The sequence below is a fragment of the Tasmannia lanceolata genome, unplaced genomic scaffold, assembly GCF_043159265.1.
Source record: "Tasmannia lanceolata isolate RefF3 unplaced genomic scaffold, GAP_Taslan_0.1 ptg000001l, whole genome shotgun sequence".
In the NCBI taxonomy this organism is placed as follows: Eukaryota; Viridiplantae; Streptophyta; class Magnoliopsida; order Canellales; family Winteraceae; genus Tasmannia; species Tasmannia lanceolata.
The window spans coordinates 6,812,401-6,821,753 of NW_027518678.1; the positions used below are offsets into that span (position 1 = coordinate 6,812,401).

The 9,353-nt window shown below is 42.3% G+C and overlaps 1 long non-coding RNA gene across 3 annotated transcripts; it reads left to right on the top strand.

Moving 5' to 3' along the window:
* The first annotated feature begins 523 nt into the window (after positions 1 to 523).
* Positions 524 to 8,061, top strand: LOC143851190 (uncharacterized). Of its 3 annotated transcripts, none has more exons than XR_013236474.1 (2): positions 524 to 1,458; positions 5,768 to 8,061. It is a non-coding gene; the product is annotated as an uncharacterized LOC143851190 (long non-coding RNA). The 3 variants fall into 3 exon arrangements; XR_013236332.1 differs by having other exon boundaries at positions 5,780 to 8,061; XR_013236608.1 differs by having other exon boundaries at positions 5,927 to 8,061.
* Positions 8,062 to 9,353: the final 1,292 nt, after the last annotated feature.

Consider the following 9,353-nt stretch of genomic DNA (forward strand, 5'->3'; position numbering starts at 1 on the left):
AAATCCATGTGAGAGCCCATCTATCATGGATTTATTTGTTTTAGGTCATTAATATCTCGATCGGACTTTACAGATCATCAATCGGGACAAAATAAGCTAGGGTCACTTCACAGCCCGGGACCTGATTCCATTCCGAGACCCGATTTCCGTAAATCGTTAGATCAAGGGCAGATCTTAACCTGGGTGTCTTTCCTTACTAAGAATTTGTGATCATTTAGTCAAAATAGGATCGATCAAGGTTAATCTCAAATTCAGATTAAACATTGTGTCACTTAATTGAGCAAAAACCCAGTGAAAAGTCACGGATCAAGGCGGGATAAGAGAGATCCGTCGAAATTGTCCCGTTAAATCATCAATATCAAAACTTTCTAATGTCTCAACTATTGTCAATATCATGGTTTAATAGTTTTAACCGTTGGCCCAAAGTTGATCGAATCAGTTGGTTCGTTCGGACCACCAATTTGCTCGATCTTTGAAAAAATGATCTACCGACAGAGATCGTAGGCTCGCATTGGTCGAAAATTCTGAAAACAGTTTTCTATGGCAATATTGGGCTTAAATGAACGAGAAAAAATCAGGGATTCCAAAGGCGAAAGAATTATCGGAGTCGGATGCCAAAATCTCCGGAAAACGACATTTTCCCGTTTTCGAGAGAGTTCTCTTTCCTCACCCTCTCTCTCCTCTCACCACACGTTTTCCCATCCCAAGCTTGGGAAAACGTGGCTTGTTTCCTCCTCCCCTATTGCTTAGAGATTTGAATTGATTTTGGGCTAATTTTACAAACTTTGGAAAAGAGGCATGTGTTTCAAGCTTATTGGTCAAAAGGATTGCCTAAAACTAAAAGAGGCAAGTGTCATATTCTAATTGAGTAGGGAATCATGACAAATTTCCAGTATGCACTCCTCTTTTGGACGTTTCTAATTGTTCTTGATTTAATTCTTTATTTGCAAAATTTTGTTGGGACACTTGGCCTCATCTTATTTACTTCCCTTTGCTTCCTAATTTGTGCAAACAATCTCCACCACACAAGCTCCTTCTATTATAGAAGGGGATGTATTTTGGGCATCTAACCCATACGTTTCACAAGTTTGGGAAAGGAATTCTCTACATACTTTGATCTCATCCCTTTAATCCTTTCTAAATTGCCATCTTTTTAATCTCAACCATTGCTCCAACATAGCAACTCAAGGTAACCTTCACCTATAAATACCCCCTTTATTGCTCCATCTAAAGGGAGAAAAGGAGAGAAAAAAAAAAGAAAAACATTCGTTCACCCTCTCCATTGCCGAAACCCATCAGCCTTCTCCATTCTTCAATTGCTCGATACTTCGTTTTGGCCATTTCGATTATTATCTCAAATTGGAAATCAATATCAACGAAGGAATCTACTCATTATTGGTGGGATATCATTAAAGGGATCCAAGGCAACAAAGGTTCGACATCAACCTCCGGAAAGAGGTAGGCCAATTTACATGTATTTTTCAAGTTATCATACTGAAATTTACATTTTTTCTTTTTCTTTGCATATCTTTTCTTTTCTCTTGTTGTTCCCGATCCCTCTCTACTCTAAATCCGCATTCGGATATCCCTAAGCTGCACCATAAAGCCGCACTCCAATCCATGCCCTAAGCCACACCCCTAAGCCGCACCCCTAACCTAACCTAAGCCACACCCTTAAGCCGCACCCCAACCCATGTCCTAAGCCGTACCCAAAACCTGCGGCCTGCTTGGCCTTGACCCAAAACCTCGGCTCATTCGGCAACCTAACTCAAGCCTACCCATGTCCAACCCGAGTCAAACCGGATCCAACCTGGACCTAACCCATGTCCAACCCGAGTCAAACCGGATCCAACCTGGACCTAACCCATGTCCAACCCGAGTCAAACCGGATCCAACCTAACTAAACCCGAACCCGAATCATGACCACACCCCATACCACTCAGCCATAAACCAACCCAAAACAGCCCCTCCCTTGTTTTACCGACCAAAACAGCCTCTCTTGTCCCTTGTTTTATCAGCCCAAACAGCTCACTGGATTTTGGATTCCATCCCCAAACAGCCCACTGGATTTTAGAATCCATCTCCCAAACAGCCCTCTGGATTTTGGAATCCATCCCCAAACAGCCCACTGGATTTTAGAATCCATCTCCCAAACAGCCCACTGGATTTTGGAATCCATCTCCCAAACAGCCTATTGGATTTTAAGATCCATCCCCAAACAACTACTAGAATATAAAATCCAACCAAAACTTACCCTCACCTCCAGTCTAATCTGACCCCAAGCCATATCCGATTCCAAACCCCACCCAACCTAACTAAACCCAACCCAACCGACCCCTAACCCAAATCCAACCCGCCTTACCCAAGTTCAACCCGAGTCGATCCGAGTCAAACCGAGTCAGCCCAGTCCAAAAGCCGAGTCAACTTGATCCAACCCGTGTCAACCCGGGTCCAGCCCAAGCTAACCCGAGCTCAATCCGAGTCGACCCGAATCAGCCCAAGCCAACCCAAGTCGACCCAGGTTCAACCCGAATCAAGCCAACCCGGACCAAGCCGGTCCAGCTCAATCCGATCGGTCCACCCCGGACCTAACCCGAACCCAAGTTGACCCAAACCTCTCGGCCTACTTGGCTGTAACCCAAACTCGCAGCCTACATAACCTTAATCCAAACCCCCATCCCATTAGGCTCAATCCGATTAGACCTGAACCCATGGCCAACTTGGCCTTGACCCAAACCCAAGCCCTTCTGGTTTTGACCCAAACCCGATGGCTCCCTTGGCCTTAACCCCACCCTATTCGGCCTTGCCCAATACCCTGAGCCCAACCCAAGCTGCGCCCAAGCCCAATGTAAGCCGCATCCCTAGCCGCACCCAAGCCCAACCCAAGCTAGTTGCACCTCTCCATGCTTCCCATCCCAAGCGTGTAACCCATTCGGCCACAATACCTCTCCTCCTCCTAATTCATTCATACCCCATCAGACCTCATAGTTATACCCTCTTGATGCCCATCACCATAGCCCATATCCATACCCCATATCACAACCCCTATACACTGTCTTATTGCAACAGCATACCCGAACCCATATTAGATCTCAACACCCTTATATCTATCTAATCACCATACATCCCATGTTCAGATTACCCATCCATAACCCATACCCATCTGACCACTTACACAAATCCAATCACTTGCACACATTCGGCCGCCCATAGTCACCTAAACCAAGTTGACTCACCCTTATAAACCAAACCAAGTCTCACCGAGTCGCATCCCTACATCCAAACAACAGCTTACTCCCCACCCCCTGCATCCAAACCGTACCCATTTACCTTCCCTGCAACCAAACAGCACTCAGGAACCATTTCCAGCAACCAAACAGCAGCTTACTCCCCACCCCTGCATCCAAATAGTACCCAAATACCTTCCCTGCAACCAAACAGCACTCAGGAACCATTTCCAGCAACCAAACAGCACTCAGGAACCATTTCCAGCAACCAAACAGCACCTTTCTCCATCCTTCTCGTTCCCCTACACCCTTCTTTATCCCTTCCATTCCCCTATTCACCCTTTAAACCCTTTTTGCATGTTAGATATTTTCTTTTACTTAGTTGCTTGATTAGTTGCATGTTTAGATCTCTTTAAATTATTCTTATCGTAAGCTTAGAATCACATGCTAGTTGTTTTGCTTTTTAGTATGCTAGTTGCTTTCTTTGCATGATTAGTTGTGTTTGTTAAATTTGGAACTCAAAAAAATTCAAAAATCTTAAAAGAATCTAAGAACTTATAATTGTCTAAGATGAAAAATCCCAATCATAAAATTCTAGGCTCTAAACTTAGAGACCGCACTCTAGATTTTCAAAATAGAATTCTTAGAATCCAAAGTTCACAAATATACTAAGAATGTAACTTAGGTCCATTGCATTAAATCTAGGTTCATATAGCATAGGTCACTCCACTTCAAATCAACCAACCTAATTCAACTCAAATCAAATCTCATCAATCTTAAAACAATCACGTAGGCACATAGGCATGTAGTTGCATGTAGGATGCACTCCTGGCCCGCATGAGTCTAAACTGTGAACGGCTAAAAGAATTAGAATGCATTTAGGTTAATAAAGTTCACATTCACCCCATTTAGGAAATGCATTGAAATTAGATCATAGGATGCATGTCCCGTAGTTAGCACATTAATAGAGAGTTGAATGAGCCATTTAAAATAAATTTAAAAGAGTTAGCTTTTGGAATTGAAGACCGATTATCGGGCAGGAATGGTGCATGTGGTGGATAAATCCCCATACCTTCCATTCTTGCAACCAAGTAGCGAGTCTAGATTTCTGGTTAATCATGGGTCCTAGATCCCACATCTAGGTGGCGACTCTGTCAGTCTCTTTTGTGTGGAATTCGGATTGCCTTAGTGATTCCAAGTTCACATAAAAGACGAATTAAAATCAATATTAAAATGCACACGCCAATCGCGTGGGTACGAGAGACCAAGAGAGGGAGCGTGGCGGCTCGCGCCCCACCCCTCTCGCGGGATCGGGTCCCATAGTTTGGCGACTCTGCTGGGGACCACCTAACTTCATTACAATTCCAAAGGATAACTCATTTGAATCTATTTTAACTGGCTCATGAAAACTCTATCTCTTGTATACTTGTTAGATTAGTTTGTATGCTTTATTTTCTCATCACATTCACTCAAACTTAATCTAACAAAACCTGAAGGCATCATAGATTGCGCAAACTTACTGCACACACTGACATCACTTGCATCTAAACCCTTGCATCTCACATGCACACACGTCCTATTTTAGGAACCCGGAGTGTTATCTAGCATGGTTGACTAGGATTTCATCACCTGGTGCCTCTGTGCTAGAGAAGCATTCCACCCTTAGCCTAGCACCTTATGGTGCGTAAACGGATCTCTTGTTCACGTACTGATACGCCAGACACTGGTACAGTATATCGAACATGGATTCGCGCTAAGGGAACTCTTGGCCTTACCCCTAGATTAACCCACACATGCATGTAGAATACGAACACATGTGCATCACGTGTGTAAGCCTAGCTTAGGATATCCTGCCCATTTGTGTCTAGATTAAGCTGTGGTCCATCTTCCAATGGTCACGATCGGTCCTTAGATACACGAACAAAGTCATGAGCCGAGATTCTCTCTCCACTCCGATAGATTAGGATTAGGGTTGATGCCTTCAGGTAACACTGTTAAAATGTGCAAAGATTAAAACACTTTTCCTTTGGGGTTAGGATATAAATCCCATCATTTCCAAAGATCTCATAGGATTAGTCATTCATGATCTATCCGTTGAAAGCAATCTTATGCTATCTCATCTAATCTCTTGATCGTGCGTCTTTCGTTCTTCTGTCATACGATTCGATCGTATCTTCATGCCATCCCCTAACCGGCAGGAGCAGAATCTCACAATCTTTCGATTATGCAATCTCATGATCTGATCATGCTTGGTCCAGATGATCCAATCTTGCTTGTACCCTTGGTCTCTTCCTCCTCTAGGGGCTACCTTTTTCAAGATTATTTTGCTAAGTCCTTCAGAGTTCACTCCCATAATCCTTGAGCTAAGGGCATTCCCCACGTGCTATCATGTCATCATTGTTGTGTTTATTTGTTTTAAAGAACCATCATTTTACCTCCCATTCCTTAACTAGTCATATCATAATTATCATGTCAATCATAGAAAAGAAAAATTCCCTGAATGTCAAGCTCATATACTGTTCTTATTGTTCCCATGTAAGAACTGTTCACAGCTGAAAATCCAGGAAAGCTTCTTGGGTTCGAATCTATTCGTGGCCAGTGAAGAAGCTAATTCCCCATTTTCTTTGGAAGTCTCTCTATCCGCTTTTTCCTACCTATGGCAGATTCTATGGAAAATTTTCAACTCTTTCATGTCACAGAAACCCTGGCCCAGCTCGTCCAACAGATGAAGGAATTGAAGGAAGAAAATCAATTCGTCAAAGCTCAACTTACTGAGAAATTTGGTCCAACTACTGTTGTTTCTAAGGGCAAAAATTCGAGCCTTTCCATGGTTATGGGTTTGGAAGAACTAATTGTGAACCTCTCTAGACAAATAGCTGCGCTAACAGAAGAAGTTCATCAGATGAAGTAACAAATGCAAACCTGGTATTGTCAGTCCCAAGGCTCTGAACATTTCGCTGATAAAAATACCAAAGCCCAAGATGTTGTTACCAGAAACTCTGTCTCTCTGCACCAGCAGGATTCTGTTGGGCCCTTAATTCTTGATTATGACCAAGAGCCACCATCTGAAACTCTTAAAAAAGAATTCACTGATTTGCCTACCCCACGATCTGGTATCCTGAAAGGGTTTAGGGAAAAGGAAAAGGGAGTTAACTGGTCATAGGAGCCTATGGTAATCGAATATGATCAACCAAGACCTATACCTCAGCAAAAGCCAGGTAGGCAATTCTCCCCCCTCCCGCTTCAACCATCTGTTATATTGCAACAAGGGTTGGCTTCAGGTGATGTCTATTTACCTCGCATTAGGGATCCACCCAATCCACTCCCCAGGACGTGGAAGGCAGATGAACACTGCGACTTTCACCAAGGATCAGGGCACACCACCGATCGGTGTATAACTCTGAGGCATGTGATCCAGAAGTTGATTGATGAGCGCAAGCTATCATTCCAACAAATGCCAAATGTTGAGTGGAACCATGCCACACCATCACCGGATAAGGCTTAGACGCATCGAAGTTTGAGAAGCTCAGGTCTAGCTGCAGTAGAACAAGAGGAATCTAAAATTGAAAGTATCAACCATGATGATGATTCAGAACGAACCAGCCTTTGCCGAGCCTTCAACGCCAAACAGTTGCAGCAGTTAAAGTTTTAGTCACTATTTTATGATTGAGTCAGTCATCATGGTCAGTACAATTGTTGAGTCCGATTTTACAGTTCAAGGATAATGCCTAGTCCAGGCAAGTTATCTTTTGCTTTTCTCTTTATTCAAAGTTGTGAATCCTGAGCATGTTCAGGATAGGTCGTCAGATGTAATAGCTTTTTCTTTAAATAAAAATTTCAATTCCAATAGTTCACTTGTGTCTGTTTCTTAAGTGTGCTTCTGATCTTAAAATAAGACTCCCTCCTCAAATGAGGACAAAATTGACGAAACTCCACTTGAGTCACAGCAACTACTTGAACAAGAGGAGCGCCAATCCCAGCCTTTCAAAGATGAAATTGAAGTGGTAAGCACTGGCACTGAAACTTTGATTCAGTAAATGCCGATTAAAAGTACATTACCCTCTGAAGAGTGTGAAGAATTGATAAACTTATTTCAAGAATAAGAAGATTGTCTAGAAAAGCTACAACCGATACCAGGGGCAAGACATATATAGAATTCTCAAAGAAGAAAGTGAGAAGATATATGCTATACAAGGGGCATAGAGTAGAAACAACTTTCATATTTCCAATCAATGACCTTGGTTCTCAAATTCATAACATGAAGCCAACAAATTCAAGATAAGAAGTTCAAGAGCAAGCATTGAAAAGTGACCATCAGATATCAAGAGTTACAAATCCATAGATGGAGGATGTCAAAGAACAGGTTTCGCTCTATGAAAGTCGAAAGCATGTATTAGAATCTTGAAAGAAGAAGATCCATTATCTCTTACCTGGAAATGCCGTCAAACTCCGTGAAGAAAAAGAAAAAGAAATATAATAAATAATCAGTACCAGAGGGACTCTAATAACCTAGATCGATTCCCAATCTGAACATCGGAAGGCCTCCTTTGGCCGAATAAATCCCAAAATCAGAACCCAACGTCAAAAGAATACCGGTTTGCAAACCCTTTGAGCCTGAATGAAATTTTCTTGAAAACCCATCAAACTCGGGGCATTCACCCCGAACTACGCGAGACCTGATCCCTATACTGGGGTACGTAGGCAGCTCGGTTAAACCGAGTTCGGTCGATTCAAAAAAAAAAAATAAATTCAATCCTTTCAAAAAAAAAAGAGGGACAAGTTCCAAAAGAAGAGAAGTCAATTATTCCAGAAAGAAAAGCAAAAAAAAGAAAAATCAATTAACCTTCAAACAATTTATCTTCAAACTAGGGGCATTCGCCCTGAACTACACACGACCGGATTCCTATCTTGGGATATGTAGGCAACCTGTTCACAGGTTCGGTCGAAATCTTTGTTGAGCCTTAAGCCATTCTTTGAAAAGCCCTATCTTACCTATAAAGTCCTTCCGGTGTTCAGAACTAATGAGCTAGGTCCCGAGACACAATATAAAAAAAAGAAGAAGAGATGAATAAGAAAAAGAGCGGAGTTTGAAGATCTGCTAGACTGAAAACCTGAAAGGGCGGTCTAGGCAAAATTTAAGATCATTCCCCTGCTAAGTTGAAAATCCGAAAGGGCGGCTTAGGCAAAAGCTAAGGGGATAGCCTGCTGGATCGAAAACCTGGAAAGGCGGTTCAGGCAAAAGTTAAGGCTAGCACGGTCCGCCGAGTTAAAAACCCCGAAGAGGTGACTTGGTCACGGTAAGAGAACTATTATAAGAAGGCTACAGCCGGTATCAAGACTGAAGATCAACTGAAGTCAAGAAAACTCAAATGACATCCTCAACACTGGGGGCATTGAAGCTAAGAAATCTTAGGGGTCGTAATTAAATCCTTGAGGCATTACTGTTTTAAGGAAGAAGTCCAGTGTTTACCGATTGAAAAAAAAAAAAAACACATTCCTTGAAAGGATAGACTTACCAAATAAAACGTTAACTAAGTCAGAAGCATTCCTGTGTCTGTCAGTGTAGTTAGTCTTTGTCATTCTATATTCACTCATTCAAAGTTGCTCAAGCCGTTGAGTAGTGCCTTTTATCTAAGTTTTCTCTTTTGAAAGAGTCAATCGTTATTCTTATGTCCAAATGATGCAATTGTCTTGGTGAAGGAGGCCCGGCCTCGGCAGCTCCCTGCGATCGTATGAAAGAGCTCGGTAATCTAGTCAAGCAGCTTCATTTCAAAGAAGATCAGCTCAGAAAAATTCAGAAGTAGAAACATCAGAAAGCCCAGTTTTCATAAAAAGATCATACCCCAGGAAGGCGCCTTGAGCTTGGAAGAGCCTCAGATGCAATGGTGGTTGAGCCAGTTTCTCAGAAAGATGAACCATTAAAATTCAGAATTCCCTTCTAGTTAGTTAAATACTATCCTGGTCAAGAAATGTTTATCTAAACACCTGTCAAGAGGCAAATCCCACTTGTCCATGATTATATCCAAGAGAGCCGTTGTTCTAGATTACCAACTTCATGTATCTTGTTCAAGGTTTCAGTTATCAAAATCCCCAGAAGACAAGACCAACAGTCTCTTTGAGAAAGAT